This window comes from Capra hircus, chromosome 20 (genome assembly GCF_001704415.2).
Source record: "Capra hircus breed San Clemente chromosome 20, ASM170441v1, whole genome shotgun sequence".
Classification (NCBI taxonomy): Eukaryota; Metazoa; Chordata; class Mammalia; order Artiodactyla; family Bovidae; genus Capra; species Capra hircus.
Window position 1 is genome coordinate 8793911 of NC_030827.1, and position 15833 is coordinate 8809743.

Genomic DNA, 15833 nt, shown 5'->3' on the forward strand with positions numbered 1-15833 from the left:
GCACAGGCCCGAGGGCTTCCCGCGCCGAGCACCCCCCGTTCCTCCCCGCCACAACGACCCTTTGCGCTCCCCGGACGCCTCGGACCTGCCTGGGGCGCCCCGAAGGAAGTCTCAGACGGTGAAACCCGGGGGAACTGATCCTAGCAGCTCGGCCGCCAACGTCTGCTGCTGCCGCCGCGGCCGCTGAGCGCAAGGAGCCGACCAGACTGAGTCACCGCGAATTTGCAATCTGGCCCCTAGATCCGCTCACGGGAGCCCCCTGGGTCCTAGTGCCACGCAGTTTTCTCCAACCGAACCCAACTCTAGTTCCACCCAGATTATTACTGATTTAAGGGCTAATCTAAAAAAAGCAACCCCCCTGCGAGACACCTGGAGATCTGATTTGGGATTTTAATCATTTTCAATTAACATGGTTAATAATTAAGAATGACTGTTAATAGGGAAAAAAGCCTGCTAATTCCCCTGACGGCTCAACAATACTTAGAAGAAAAAACAAATGTTTATAGTTAAATTTGATATATTAAGTACTAAATACTAATATTTAGTCTAAAATATTAAAAATGGATTGCATCACAATTCACACTTGAATAAACACTACATGTTGCATTTCAATTTGCAAAACGACTGAAAAAAATGCATTCTTTCATAAACTTCAACTTTTGAACTTAAGTTAAACTCCACCTGAAATAACGACATTCACAACTAATGACTTTGGGCTGAAGAAAAAACAAGAAAAAGAATGTAACTTTACAACTGGATAGTGTTTAATTCTATTAATGTGTTTTCACATACATTTTCTTATTTTATTATCACTCTGGCTGGAGGGGATATTATTTGTCCCCTGAGTGGTAACTGTAGAGCAAAAAGATCACAGGAAATTACAATAGTTAGTTAAAACTGGGAGGAGTAGTACTAGGAGCTGCATCTACTATAATCAATAGAAACTAGCCTATCAATGACAGTTTCTTTAAATGCTTAAACAGAAACAAAACTTAAGTATCCAGCATGAATTATTTGTAATTCAGTATGAATTTGCTGAAGGAGAGGCTTTTTCATAATTATCTACTATTATACTTGATAGTTTGAAATCTGAAATTAGTCCCTTCCTAGTAGGAGTCTCTTCCTAGCTGGGGTTAAAAAAAAGTTACCTGACCCTACAGTTAGTTTAAAAAAACATACTAACTAACAATAGTTAGTATTGTTTTTCTTTCTTATATTTGTAAAAAAAACCATTCCCTCTCTCCTTCACTTTTATTTTCTGCTTAATATCCTGTAATATGGTTTTCTTCACCAAATTTTACCAACTTCCTCAATGACCCAAACCCCTAACCCCCAAACAGAAAATTGGTATCTGGACATAATATCTATTAATAATATTGTCATGTTTTTATTGGCATCTTCATTCTGTGTTTATATATTTTATAATGATAAGACTGTTGTTTCTGGGTCAATTCCATATATCATATTTAAAGTATTTTTAAAAACAGTATTCCATTGTATTTCTGTGCCATAATTTTAAGAAACGTTTAATTGATACGTACAATAACCTGTACAAATCATAAGCGTACAAACTAGATGAATATTTATAAAGTGAATACACCTGGTGTAACCAACATCTGCATCAAGATAAAGACCACTACTAGTACCAAGGTTTCTCTTGTACCATTCTTGGTCAGCAACTCATACTGTGATCCCTATTATAATTTCTATCGTTAAAAAGAACTCCCCCTTCTCTCCTGGCCTTTTTACTTCAGAAATTTCAAAAACAATTACAAAAACAATATCACAACATATCAAACAACACGGTTGTACAAAAAGTTAATTTAAGTCCATCACTAAACTTATAGCCCTAACAGAATCAGTTTTACTAGTCTGATATGAATCCATCTACACCTTTCTCTATTCTCAAACATATATATTGTTCTGGTTTGTATTTTAGGATCATGCCACATACTATAGTCTATTATTAAATAACTCTACAACTTTTAAACACACAACATTGAATGGCCATCATTCCAGGCCACTACATATAGATTTAACTTTTCATTTTTTAATAGATGCACATTGGGGGAGAGTTCTGACAAAACATGGTCCACTGGAGAAGGGAATGGCAAACCACTCCAGTATTCTTGCCTTAAGAACTCCATGAACAGTATGAAAAGGCAAAAAAGATATGACACCAGATAAGTCCCCCAGGCCAGTAGGTGGTCCAACATGCTACTGGGGAAGAGTGAAGAAATAGCTTCAGAAAGAATGAAGAGGCTGGGCCAAAGTGGAAACGATGCTCAGTTGTAGGTGTGTCTGGTGGTGAAAGTAAAGTCTGATGCTGTAAAGTCTGATGAAAGTCTGATGCTGTAAAGAATAATATTGCGTAGGAACCTGGAATGTTGGGTCCATGAATCAAGGTAAACTGGATGTGGTCAAGCAGGAGATAGCAAGAGTGAACATCAATATTTTACAAATCAGTGAACTAAAATGGACCAGAATGGGTGAATTTAGTTCAGATGACCATTATATCTAATACTGTGGGCAAGAATCCCTTAGAAGAAATGGTGTAGCCCTCACAGTCAACAAAGGAGTGTGAAATGCAGTACTTGGGTGCAATCTAAAAACCGACAGAATGATCTGTTTGTTTCCAAGGCAAACCATTCAATATCACAGAAATCCAAGTCCATGCCCCAACCACTAATGCTGAAGAAGATGAAGTTGAATGGTTCTGTGAAGACCTACAAGACCTTCTAGAACTAACACCAAACAAAGAGATCCTTTTCATTATAGGGGATTGGAGTGCAAAAGTAGGAAGTCAAGAGATACCTGAAGAAACAGGCAAGTTTGACCTTGGAGTACAATATGAAGCAAGGCAAAGGCTAACAGAGTTTTGCCAAGAGGACACACTTGGTCATTGTAAACACCCTCTTCCAACAACATGAGACAACACTACACGTGGACATCATCAGATGGTCAATACTGAAATCAGATTGATTATATTCTTTGCAGCTGAAGATGGAGAAACTCCACACAGTCAGCAAAAACAAGACCAGGAGCTGACTGTGGCTCGGATTATGAGCTCCTTATTGCAAAATTCAGGCTTAAACTGAAGAAAGTAGGGAAACCATGAGGCCATTCAGGTATGACCTAAACATATCCCTTATGAGAATACAGTGGAGGTGATGAATAGATTCAAGGGATGAGATCTGGTAGACAGAGTGTCTGAAGAACTATGGATGCAGGTTCCTAACACTGTGCAGGAGCTGGTGGTCAAAATCATCTCAAAGAAAGAGAAATGCAAGAACAAAGTGGTTGTCTGAGGAAGCCTTACAAATACTTGAAAAGAGAAGACAAGAGAAAAGCAAAGAAGAAAGGGAAAGGTATACCCAACTGAATGTAGAGTTCCAGAGTATGGCAAGGAGAGTTAAGAAAGCCTTCTTAAGTAAATAATGCAAAGAAATAGAGGAAAACAACAGAATGGGGAAGACAGAGATCTTTTCAAGAAACTTGGGAGATACCAAGGGACTATTTCATGCAAAGATGGACACAATAAAGGACAGAAACAGAAGAACCTAACAGAAGCAGAAGAGATTAAGAAAAGGTGGGTAAGAATACACAAAAGAACTATATAAAAATACACAAAAGAACTATATCCATGGTTATATCGATAACCATGTGGTGTGGTCACTCACCTAGAGCCAGACATCCTGGAGTGTTGAAGTCAAGTGTGCCTTAGAAAGCATTACTAAGAACAAAGCTAATGGAGGTAGTAGAATGTCTGCTGGGCTATTTCAAATCCTAAAATATGATGCTGTTAAAGTGCTGCACTCAATATGTCAGCAAATTTGAAAACTCAGTAGTGGCCACAGGACTGGAGAAGGTCAGTTTTCAAAGAAGGGCCATGCCAAAGAATGTCCAAACTCCTGTACAATTGCGTTCAAGTCAGATGCTAACAAGGTAAAGTTTAAAATCATTTAAGCTAGGTTTCAACATTATGTGAACTGAAAACTTCCAGATGTTCAACCTGGATTTAGAAAAGACAGAGGAACCAGAGATCAAATTGCCAATGTCTGTTGGATCATGGAAAAAGCAAAGGAATTTCAGAAAAACACTGACTTCTTCATTAACTAAAGGCTTTGACTGTATGGATCACAACAAACTGTGGGAAATTCTTAAAGAGACAGGAATACCAGCCCACCTTACCTGCCTCCTGTGAAACCTGTATGCAAGTCAAGAAGCAATAATTAGAACTGGACATGGAACAATGGACTGATTCAAAATTGGGAAAGGAGTACATCAAGGCCATATGCTGTCACTCTGCTTATTTAACTTCTATGCAGAGTACATCATGAGAAATGCCAGGCTGGATGAAGCACAAGCTGGAATCAAGACTGCCAGGAAAAATATCAATAACCTCAGATATGTAGACAACATCACCATTATAGCAGGAAGTGAAGAGAAACTAGAGAGTCTCTTGAAAAAAGGTGAAAGAGGAGAGTGAAAAATCTGGCTTAAAACTCAACATTCAAAAAACAAAGATCATGGCATCCTGTCCCATCACTCATGGCAAACAGATGGGGAAAAAAATGGAAGCAGTGACAGACTTTATTTTGGGGGGCTCCAAAATCACTGCAGATGGTGACTGCAGCCATGAAACTAAGACTCTTGCTCTTTGGAAGAAAAGCTATGACCAACCTGGATAGCATATTAAAAAGTAGAGACATCACTCTGCTGACAAAGGTCCATAGAGTGAAAGCTATCTTCCCATGTGGTGCTAGTGGTAAAGAATCCACTTGTCAATGCAGGAGACATTAAGAGACGTGGGTTCAATCCCTGGGTCGGGAAGATCCCCTGGAGAAGGGAAATCCCAAGGGCAGAGGAGCCTGGCTGGCTACAGTCCACAAGGTTGCAAAGAGTCAGACACGACTCTTCCCCGTAGTCATGTACAGATGTGAGAGGTGAACCATAAGGAAGGCTGAGGACTGAAGAACTGTTGCTTTTGAATTGTGGTACTGGAGAAGATTCCTGAGAGTCCCTTGGACTACAAGGAGATCAAACCAGTCAATCCTAATGGAGATCAATCCTGAATATTCAGTGGAAGGACTGATGCTGAAGCCAATACTTTGGCTACCTGATGCTAAGAGCCAACTCATTGGAGAAGACCCTGATGCTGGGAAAGATTGAAGGCAGGAGGAGAAGAGGGTGACAGAATAAGCTGGTTGGATGGCATCATCAACTCAATGGACATGAGTTTGAGCAAACTCTGGGAGACAGTGAGGACAGGGAATCTTGGCATGTTGCACTCCATGGGGTGGCAAAGAGTCAGACACGAGTGAGTGACTCAACAGCAACAATAACAAAATATACATAATACAAAATTTAGCATTTTAACCATTTATCGTGTACAGTTTAGTGGCACTGCGTACATTTTCACTGTTGTGCAACCACTGCCATCTCTATCTCCAGGACTTACTACAGTAACAGTCATTAAAATTAGGAGAATAATACCTTAAGGTAGCCAGAGATATCTCAGGGTTATTTGGATAACATCTGAAGTATTTCAAGCTAAATGTGTACACCAGGATTATGAGGTAGAAATCATTTACTTAAGCATTGAACTACATCTATATAAATTAAATAGAATATCAAGATTAATATTAAATTTTCTTAAAATTACTATTCTTTTTACATATTGAAGATTCAGAAATGTTTCCAAAATGGAATTAGTACTTCAAATTTTTCTCTTTTCAGTTCAGTTGTGTCAGACTCTTTGCGACCCCATGAATCACAGCACGCCAGGCCTCCCTGTCCATCACCAACTCCCGGAGTTCACTCAAACTCATGTCCATTGAGTCCGTGATGCTATCCAGCCCTCTCACCCTCCGTCGTCCCCTTCTCCTCCTGCCCCCAATCCCTCCCAGAGTCAGGGTCTTTTCTAATGAGTCAACTCTTCGCATGATGTGGCCAAAGTATTGGAGTTTCAGCTTCAGCATCAGTCCTTCCAATGAACACCCAAGACTGATCTCCTTTAGAATGGACTGGTTGGATCTCCTTGCAGTCCAAGGGACTCACAAGAGTCTTCTCCAGCACCACAGTTCAAAAGCATCAATTCTTCGGCACTCAGCTTTCTTGACAGTCCAACTCTCATCCATACATGACCACTGGAAAAACCATAGCCTTGACTAGATGGACCTTTGTTGGCAAAGTAATATCTCTGCTTTTTACTATGCTGTCTAGGTTGGTCATAACTTTCCTTCCAAGGAGTGAGTGTCTTTTAATTTCATGGCTGCAGTCACCATCTGCAGTGATTTTGGAGCCCCCCAAAATAAAGTCTGACATTGTTTCCACTGTTTCCCCATCTATTTCCCATGAAGTGATGGGACCAGATGCCATCATGCTGACTGGTCCATGACATTCAATGGTGAGTGCCCCCTCCCCCACAAATGGCATTTCAATAAAAACCAAGACAGTTATTTGAATTATCTATATAGAAGATGGCACCAGAATAGAAAGTTTGCAAGAGGTAAATAACTGTAAAATAACTGTAGTCTTCAGAAGACTAAAACTTACTTGAGTCCTAAACTGTTAAGAACTTGAATTTACATTAAAAACTTGAATTTACTAGAGTTGATGGGAGGTAAAGAAGTCACACTAGTTTAAAAGTAAAAATATCTATTTTTTCCCCTGCTACAGGGGTTATAAAATATAGTTTAAAAAGCAGACAGGAGGTCTGGACTCAACCAACCTAAACTTAAGCCCTAGTTCTTTCACTTAGTAACTGTGAAAACCTGGGCAAGATAATTAACCTTTCTGAGCCTCAGTGTCTCAACTATAAAATGAGAATATACTGACCCTGTAATAGGATTATAGGTACTTGCCTGGCATACAGTATGGTTTGAAATTTAGCAGTTTTGTTTGTTACATCAATGATTTTCTGCTGCCTACAACATACTCTAACTTCTTCTTTTTCATGGTCGAGGCCCTTCATGATCTGGCCCATCACCTCCAAGGACAGCTTTATTTCTTACAATTCAATGTCCAACTTTCATGCTCCAGCAATACCACCTGCACCTCTAAGTGCACCTCTATACCTCTAAGTCTCTGCATGGGGACTGCCTCTCTGGAGCGCCCTATTTATTCATAATAATCTTATTTATTTTTGGCCAGGCTGGGTCTTCGTGGCTCCACGGGCTTTTCTCTGGCTGTGGGGAGCGGGGCTGCTCTCTGGTCGCGGCCCGTGGGCTTCTCACTGTGGTGGCTTCTCTCGCTGTGGGGGAGTGCATGGGCTCAGCAGCTGCGGTTTCTGGGCTCTAGCGCGCAGGCTCGAGTCATGGCGCATGGGCTTTGTTGCTCCACAGCATGTGAGATCTTCCTGGACCAGGGATCAATCCTGTGCTTCCTGCATTGGCCAGCAGATTTTTGTTTTTACCACTGAGCTACCAGGGAAGCCCTCGAATGCCCGCTTTACATCTGACCATTTGGCAAACTCCATCTCACTCATCAGAGATACGCTCATTTACTCAGTTTCCAAGTATTTACTGTGTCTTCCTTGGCACTATGATTGATACTGGATACTATTTATTTTCTGTAACATTATTGTAGGACCTCTCCACAAGACTTAAGTACTGATTTTTTTTTTCATCACATATCTATAGTTTGTGGCTATTTCCATTTCACCAACAGCCATATTATAATTATTTCCAGGTCTGTCTTAGCAACACATCATGTGTTCCTTGACAGCAGTGACTATCTTTTTGCCCTTTTTGAATCACTATGGTAATTTATTAAGTATTTGCTAAATAAATGCTCTTGCTGTTAATTATTAAAATAGAACTCTTGTCCATTAATTCAATTAATCTGAGCAACGACCATGTACTCAGTGAGCATTAGAGACTCAAAGTGAGGAAAATACTGTCCTTGCCCTAAGTTCTCATTCAGTGGCAGAGTCAGATGTACTGTCTACGAATGAAGTATATGAATTATGAACAACAGGAAAAGAGAGGAAAGAAAATACATTTTGCTAGGAAGATATAAGTACTTTTCTCCCGTATTTTTCTCTCCTAATTTCAAGTAAATTCAAACAAATATTTACTGAGCAGTCAGATGTTTCTACCTAATATGGAGAATCACTATGAATGTGATAAATGTTGCCATCAGTGACAGGATTTCCCAAAATGGGGACCAATTCTTTGGTAGAGTTTCAATTCTCGGTGTAATCTTCCTTCAAATAATACTAGTTTTATTCCTGGAAAACTCAACATTTAATTAAAATCCTGCAAAAAAATTCCATATGCAAATGTGAAACTAAGTTAGGTTTTAGGCTCTGACAGCTGTAACAGATTTTTTTCACCTATGTGATTCCCTAATGAAACATTCAGAAGTCATTCAAGGCTCTAGACAATTCTTAAAGATGAACATAAGCACTCCTCAGCTCCACCTGCTAAGTGATGGAGCCCCTTAGTTACTAGCCCGTTCCCCCAGAGAGCAGCACTGCCTCAGTGGAGAATGAACACAGTAAGGGATAGTACAAAGGGCTGTGGGGACATTATGCCAAGAGGTCAGTTAGAGGTCAGGAAAGGAATTCCTTGAGGAAGTGACTTCTTACCTGAGATCTAAGGCAATGGCTACCCACTCTAGTACTCTTGCCTGGTAAATCCCATGGGCAGGGGAGCCTGGTAGGCTTCAGTCCATGGGGTCAAGAGTCAGACACGACTGAACGACTTCACTTTCACTTTTCAGTTTCATGCATTGGAGAAGGAAATGGCAACCCACTCCAGTGTTCTTGCCTGGAGAATCCCAGGGACGGGGGAGCCTGGTGGGCTGCCGTTTATGGGGTCGCACAGAGTCGGACATGACTGAAGCGACTTAGCAGCAGCAGCAATAGGAATTAACAAAAGACTGTGAGAAAGCGAGATGAAGGCAGGGCTAGGAAGGCTTCACAGACTACTATGTAAGCAAGTTTGGACTTTATCCTAAGGCTAATAGAAAACTTGTGAAGATGGTTATAAACTCATAACCACTAGTTATAAAAGATATGATCAAATAAAAACATGGAAAAGGACTACTCCTCCTAGGAAGTAGAAATGGGGAAGGACAGGGTCTTCTGCTGTGCAGTATTATGCTAATTTCTACAATAAGCATAATATTTTCATAATAAAAATTAGTTTTTAAAAAACCCATCAGGCTGCAGTGTAGGAAAATCACTTGAGGGGCAGGAGGAGTCACAGGAATAGCTAACTGTCCAATTTACATTTAAAATGGAGTTGTTTGCTAGAAGAAGGGCTGTCATGTTTCAGAAGGAGGCAAAATTAATCATATCTTATTATTTTGTCTATTATAGTAATAGCTAATATTTTCTTTGACTGCCAGGCAATGCCCTAAGAACTATGTAACTTAGTTATTCCTCAGAAGTCTGTAAGGTATTAAGTACATTTTATAGATCAGTAAACTGAGGCACAGAGAAGTAACTTGCCCAAGGTTACTCAGCAAATGACAAGCCATGACTCAAACCCAACTAAACCTGGTTCCAGAGTTCAGTTTCTAGGCACCTGATAAGACTGCCTTTTAAACAGAAACATCAATTTCTGTAACCTGGAAACTAATAATAAAGAAAACCATTTGTATACTAAAGAACCGTTTGATATCTTTGGGCTTCCCTGGTGGCTCAGTGGGTTAAGAATTCGCCTGCAATGTAGGAGACCTGGGTTCAATCCCTGAGTTGTGAAGATCTCCTGGAGAAGGGAACAGCTACCCACTCCAATATTCTGGCTTGGAGAATTCCATGGACAGAGGAGCCTGGCAGGCTACAATCCATGGAGACTAAAGAACCATTTGATATCTTAGTAGTGAGGTGAAAGAGAAAAGTAAAAAATCATATTTCACTATTTTAAAAATAGATCTAAAAAAGCAGTATGTATATAGTGTGAAAATGAGATATTTTAATAGCACTTGAGTAAATGAGTTCAGAACATTCTAAGTCCAATCTTCATAACATCCCTTTCTTGCAAGTAGGTGGCAAGTATTATCTTCATTTGACAAGCAGATAAATCAAAATACAGCTTAAGTAATTTGCTGAATCATTTGCTGAATGTGAATCAGATCTTTCAAAGTAAAATGTCTTTCATACTGGTTCTTTACAAAAAAAATACTATGATGAACACGGAAGAAAAAAAATCAGAGATGCCTACAGAGCTAAAAAGATCATGTTATTTTTTTAGAAGTTATTTAATAAAAACTTTTAGAAGAAATTGAACCAAATTTCAGGTATGAGGGGGACAAAGGAAAAGTCTAAAGGTAGCTGATTATTAAACCTTTTTAAAAATGAGGTTTTTTTTTTTTAATGTCAGAGAATGAAATATCAACAGGCTTGGTAAATAAAAGATATCAGTAGAACTAGAAGGTTCTTTAAGAGATTCTATAAAGTAATCAGAGATTAAGGACCAAAAAAGAAGGGAGGAAAAAGTAAAAGCAACCACTGAGGCCAAGCTACTTGAGGAAATGAGCTCAACCAGGTTAAAGGGCAGGGATCACAGCATATGGACCCTCTGATGTTACATGGTGCTAGATACACAGTAGGTTTAAACAGTTCCTGACTTACTGACTAGGATCTTGTTCACCACTTGGAAGAATTATGCTAAGAGGTTAAAATTACAATCCTCTGACTTCACAATTTATTGTCATCTAAGAGCTGAAAGATTAACAGAAAAGAAAAAGGAAATGGAAGATAAGTATTATGGAAGATTCAAATAAATGTATTCTTAGAGTGCCCTTTCAGGAAGACCTCTGAAGATGACTGGACATGCAACTCAAGGGCTAAAGTTTAGAAACAAACATCTTTTTAAAAAGACTAGTATCAAAATGAGCAGATGACAAGAAGGAAAGCTTGATCTCAAAACTCACTGTAATCTACAATCAGTTACTTATATATAGTTCAGTTACTTAATATTCACAGCAGCACTATGAGGTAGACATTAACTCCACTTTATGTTAACTGAGGTTCAAAGAGGTTAAGTAGCTTGCCCAGCCAGTATGTGGCAAACCAAAGTATGGGCTGTGTCTAGTAATAAGCAACCCTGTTATCATTTATGGAGCACTTCTGTGTGCCACTAAATATACTAAATGATATATATGCATGATCTCATTTAATTCCATGAGTAGGGATTACTATTTCACCCCCACTTTGTAGAAGAGTAACAGACTTCAGACAAGTTGAGTAATGTGTCCAAGGTCATAAGGATAGCAAAGAACAAAGGCAAGACTCAAGCTCAGAGCCACCGAACTCCAGAGCCTGTGCACTGAACCATGCTGCCATATTATCCTAATTCTGCCACCCCAGAAGCATGTGACTAACCCTTAACGGGACTCTCGAGTCTAGAGTTCATAGGAAGGCTTATCTTCTTTCTATTTCATGAATTCTCAAGAACTCAAAAGCTCTGTTACTTAAGGGTCTCCTTTCTTTAAGTTCAGGTATGATAACTACACTTTGCTTTTCAATACAAACTTTTTATTACACAACAAAATAAAAGGCTGATAGGAGTACTACTTCCCATATAGTTAACTTTCAGTTACATAATTTTCATCATTAAAACACCAATTCCCTATTGATTTTTAAAACAAGATTTAACTATATCACAATTGGTCTCTCTCTCCATGTATGTTAAGTTATTTAAACCAGTGGTTCTCAGTCCTAAGTGCACATTATACTCATTGGGAGCTTAATAAAATATGATGCCTGTTCCCTATGATTCTACATGGGAGTGGGACCTAAGACCCAGGCATGGGTATGTTTGAATAACTCCCAGGTGGTTCCAATATACAGCCAGTTGAGAATCATTATATTAACTTAATAAATCTGCTCTTGGCAATTTTTATGAATTTCTTATCCTAATGAGCGGCAGTGTCCTAGCTGTACCATAAATGACAGGAAACAGAAGAAAGAGCGAGCCTGCAGACTGTACTGATTAATATGAAAATATTCCAACCACCAGAAAAATGTCTTTGATGAAAACCAAAACATAAGAACATACTGTTTAAAGTCACATGACAGTTTCCACTACTTGGTAAGGACTGTATGTGTTGGAAGCTATGAAGTACAATGGTCATTTACTTCATAATTTATTCAAGGAGTTTAGTAAGGAGTTGCATTTAGGTTTTTAGAAACGGAAACTTTTCAGTCAAGATACAGGGGGACAAATAAGTTGTCATTATAAAAATTAAACACATTAAACTATTAAGTAAAACATACTGGACAATTATGGTTCTTGACTGGCCAAATATGATTTAAATTCATATATCAAATCAACTTATCTGGCAAATAATAATCACATCATTCTTCAGATGGCAATATTAAGACATTTATAAAAGTGGAAGAAAATCTTTCTAAATAATAAGCCCACACATGAAAATATAAATATACAAAATAAGTAAACTAGGTCCTTGATTCTTTTCGCATTGTATATTCATTAATGAGCTTTACTAGGGATATTCCCATCTACATTCAACTGACTATGCTCAATGAACATGTTAACTGTACTCTAGCATGGTTTTTTGGAGAAGGCAATGGGAACCCACTCTAGTACTCTTGCATGGAAAATCCCATGGATGGAGGAGCCTGGTAGGCTTCAGTCCATGGGGTCGCTACGAGTCGGATGCGACTGAACGACTTCACCTTCACTTTTGACTTGCACGCACTGGAGAAGGAAATGGCAACCCACTCCAGTGCTCTTGCCTGGAGAATCCCAGGGATTAGGGAGCCTGGTGGGCTGCTGTCTATGGGGTCACACCGAGTCAGACACGACTGAAGTGACTTAGCAGCAGCAGCAGCATGGTTTTTATTTCCGTGACATCAATTTAAGAAAAACATTCTTTTAACAACATAATTGTAAATTCTACTTCAGAATGCTGACTGATCATTGCCAACTGGTTTCAGGTAAACAGACTGCTTAATAATTTTCAAAGTACTGTCATATTATCTCTGTTTTTCAAAACTAAACTGAGTTTACTGAGTTAAGGAAAGCTTCAGTTATGTTAAGCAACTTGCCATAAGTCAGCTGGTTAGTAAAGGCTAAAACTTGGGTTAGATGGCTGAAAACTTCCCAAGCTTGGGGAGAGAAATGAACATTCAAATCTCATATAGGTTAAATGCAAAAAGGGCTACATCAAGAATTTATAATTAAACTGTCAGAAGTCAAAAATAAATGGAGAATTTTGAAAGCAGCAAGAGAAAAGCAACTCTTAACATACAAGGGAGCCCCCACAAGACAGAGAACAGATTTCTCAATGGAAACTTTGCAGGCTCAGAAAGAGTGGAATGACATATTCACAATATTGAGGGAGAAAAACACTTGTCAACCAAAATATTATACCCAGAAAGCTCTCCTTCAGAAACAAAGGATAAAGACATACGCAAACAAAAAAGCTGAGGGATTTTATTGCCACCAGAACAAGAAACGATAAAACAACATTCTTCAAGTTGTAAAGAATGCTTATTAAAGAAAAGTATATTAACTAATTTCCTAAAAATATAAATGTACAAAACTAATTCAGTTCAGTTCACTTCAGTCGCTCAGTTGTGTCCGACTCTTTGCGACCCCATGAATCACAGCACACCAGACCTCCATCACCAACTCCCAGAGTTCACCCAAACTCACGTCCATCTAGTCGGTGATGCCATCCAGCCATCTCATCCTCTGTCGTCCCCTTCTCCTCCTGCCTCCAATCCCTCCCAGCATCAGGGTCTTTTCCAATGAGTCAACTCTTCACATGAGGTGGCCAAAGTACTGGAGTTTCAGCTTTAGAATCATTCCTTCCCAAGAACACCGAGGACTGATCTCCTTCAGAATGGACTGGTGGGATCTCCTTGCAGTCCAGGGGACTCTCAAGAGTCTTCTCCAACACCACAGTTCAAAAGCATCAATTCTTTGGCACTCAGCTTTCTTCACAGTCCAACTCTCACATCCATACATGACTACTGGAAAAACCATAGCCTTGACTAGATGGACCTGTGTTGGCAAAGTAATGTCTCTGCTTTTCAATATGCTATCTAGGTTGGTCATAACTTTCCTTCCAAGGAGTAAGCTACTTTTAATTTCATGGCTGCAATCACCATCTGATTTTGGAACCCAAAAACATAAAGTCTGACACTGTTTCCCCATCTATTTCCCATGAAGTGATGGGACTAGATGCCACGATCCTTGTTTTCTGAATGTTGAGCTTTAAGCCAACTTTTTCACTCTCCTCTTTCACTTTCATCAAGAGGCTTTTTAGTTCCTCTTCACTTTCTGCCATAAGGGTGGTGTCATCTGCATATCTGAGGTTATTGATATTTCTCCCGGCAATCTTCATTCCAGCTTGTGCTTCATCCAGCCCAGCATTTCTCATGATGTACTCTGCATAGAAGTTAAATAAGCAGGGTGACAATATACAGCCTTGACGTACTCCTTTTCCTATTTGGAACCAGTCTGTTGTTCCATGTCCAGTTCTAACTGTTGCTTCCTCACCTGCATATAGGTTTCTCAAGAGGCAGGTCAGGTGGTCTGGTATTCTCATCTCTTTCAGAATTTTCCACAGTTTCTTGTGATCCACACACTCAAAGGCTTTGGCACAGTCAACAAAGCAGAAATTGATGTTTTTCTGGAACTCTCTTGCTTTCTCCATGATCCAGCGGATGTTGGCAATTTGATCTCTGGTTCCTCTGTCTTTTATAAAACCAGCTTGAACATCTGGAAGTTCACGGTTCGCGTATTGCTGAAGCCTGGCTTGGAGAATCTTGAGCATTACTTTACTAGCATTGTGAGTTGAGTGCAACTGTGTGGTAGTTTGAGCATTCTTTGGTATTGCCTTTCTTTGGGATTAGAATGAAAACTGACCTTTTCCAGTCCTGTGGCCACTGCTGAGTTTTCCAAATTTGCTGGCATATTGAGTGTAGCACTTTTCACAGCATCATCTTTCAGGATTTGAAATAGCTCCACTGGAATTTTATCACCTCCACTAGCTTCATAATATATTATGAAACACAGATTCACTGATATTTTAATGGTGGTATTTATTTACAACTCTACTTTAAATGTGTTTTTCAAAGTATTAAAAATAATCACAGCTACAATAGTTTGATATTGCAGCCATGAAATTAAAAGAAGCTTACTCTTTGGAAAAAAAGTTATGACCAACCTAGATAGCATATTGAAAAGCAGAGACATTAGCTTGCCAACAAAGGTCCGTCTAGCCAAGGCTATGGTTTTTCCAGTGGTCATGTATGGATGTGAGAGTTGGACTGTCAAGAAAGCTGAGCGCCGAAGAATTGCTTTTGAACTGTGGTGCTGGGGAAGACTCTTGTGAGTCCCTTGGACTGCAAGGAGATCCAACCAGTCCATTCTAAAGGAGATCAGTCCTGGGTGTTCACTGGAAGGAATGATGCTAAAGCTGAAACTCTAATACTTTGGCCACCTCATGCGAAGAGTTGACTCATTGGAAAAGACCCTGATGCTGGGAGGGATTGGGGGCAGGAGGAGAAGGGGACGACAGAGGATGAGATGGCTAGATGGCATCACCGACTTGATGGACATGAGTCTGAGTAAACTCCAGGAGTTGGTGATGAGATAGGGAGGCCTGGCGTGCTGCAATTCATGGGGTCGCAATGAGTTGACAAGACTGAGGGACTGAATTGAACATAAAAATATGGAAACTGTAACATCAGTAGTCTAAAATGTGACAGGGAGATATGTGGAAGTGTAAAGTTTCTGTATGCTTCTGAAGTTATCAGTTTAAAATAGGATGTTATATTTATGTAAGCTTTATGGTTACCACAAAGGAAAAATCTATAGTAAATACACAAAAGATTATGATAA

The 15833-nt window shown here is 39.4% G+C and overlaps 1 protein-coding gene across 3 annotated transcripts in view; it reads right to left on the reverse strand.

Moving 5' to 3' along the window:
- The window catches only part of TNPO1 (transportin 1), a 91101-nt gene that overhangs the window by 52819 nt on the left and 22449 nt on the right, over positions 1 to 15833 (reverse strand). The window contains exon 1 of one of the 3 annotated variants that reach the window (XM_018065585.1): positions 90 to 230. The exons of 1 other annotated variant lie outside the window; for it this stretch is intronic. The gene's annotated coding sequence lies outside the window, so the exon portion shown is untranslated. Of the gene's footprint in view, positions 1 to 85; positions 231 to 15833 lie in introns of those variants that run through there. One more of the 3 variants, XM_018065584.1, reaches the window with a different exon arrangement.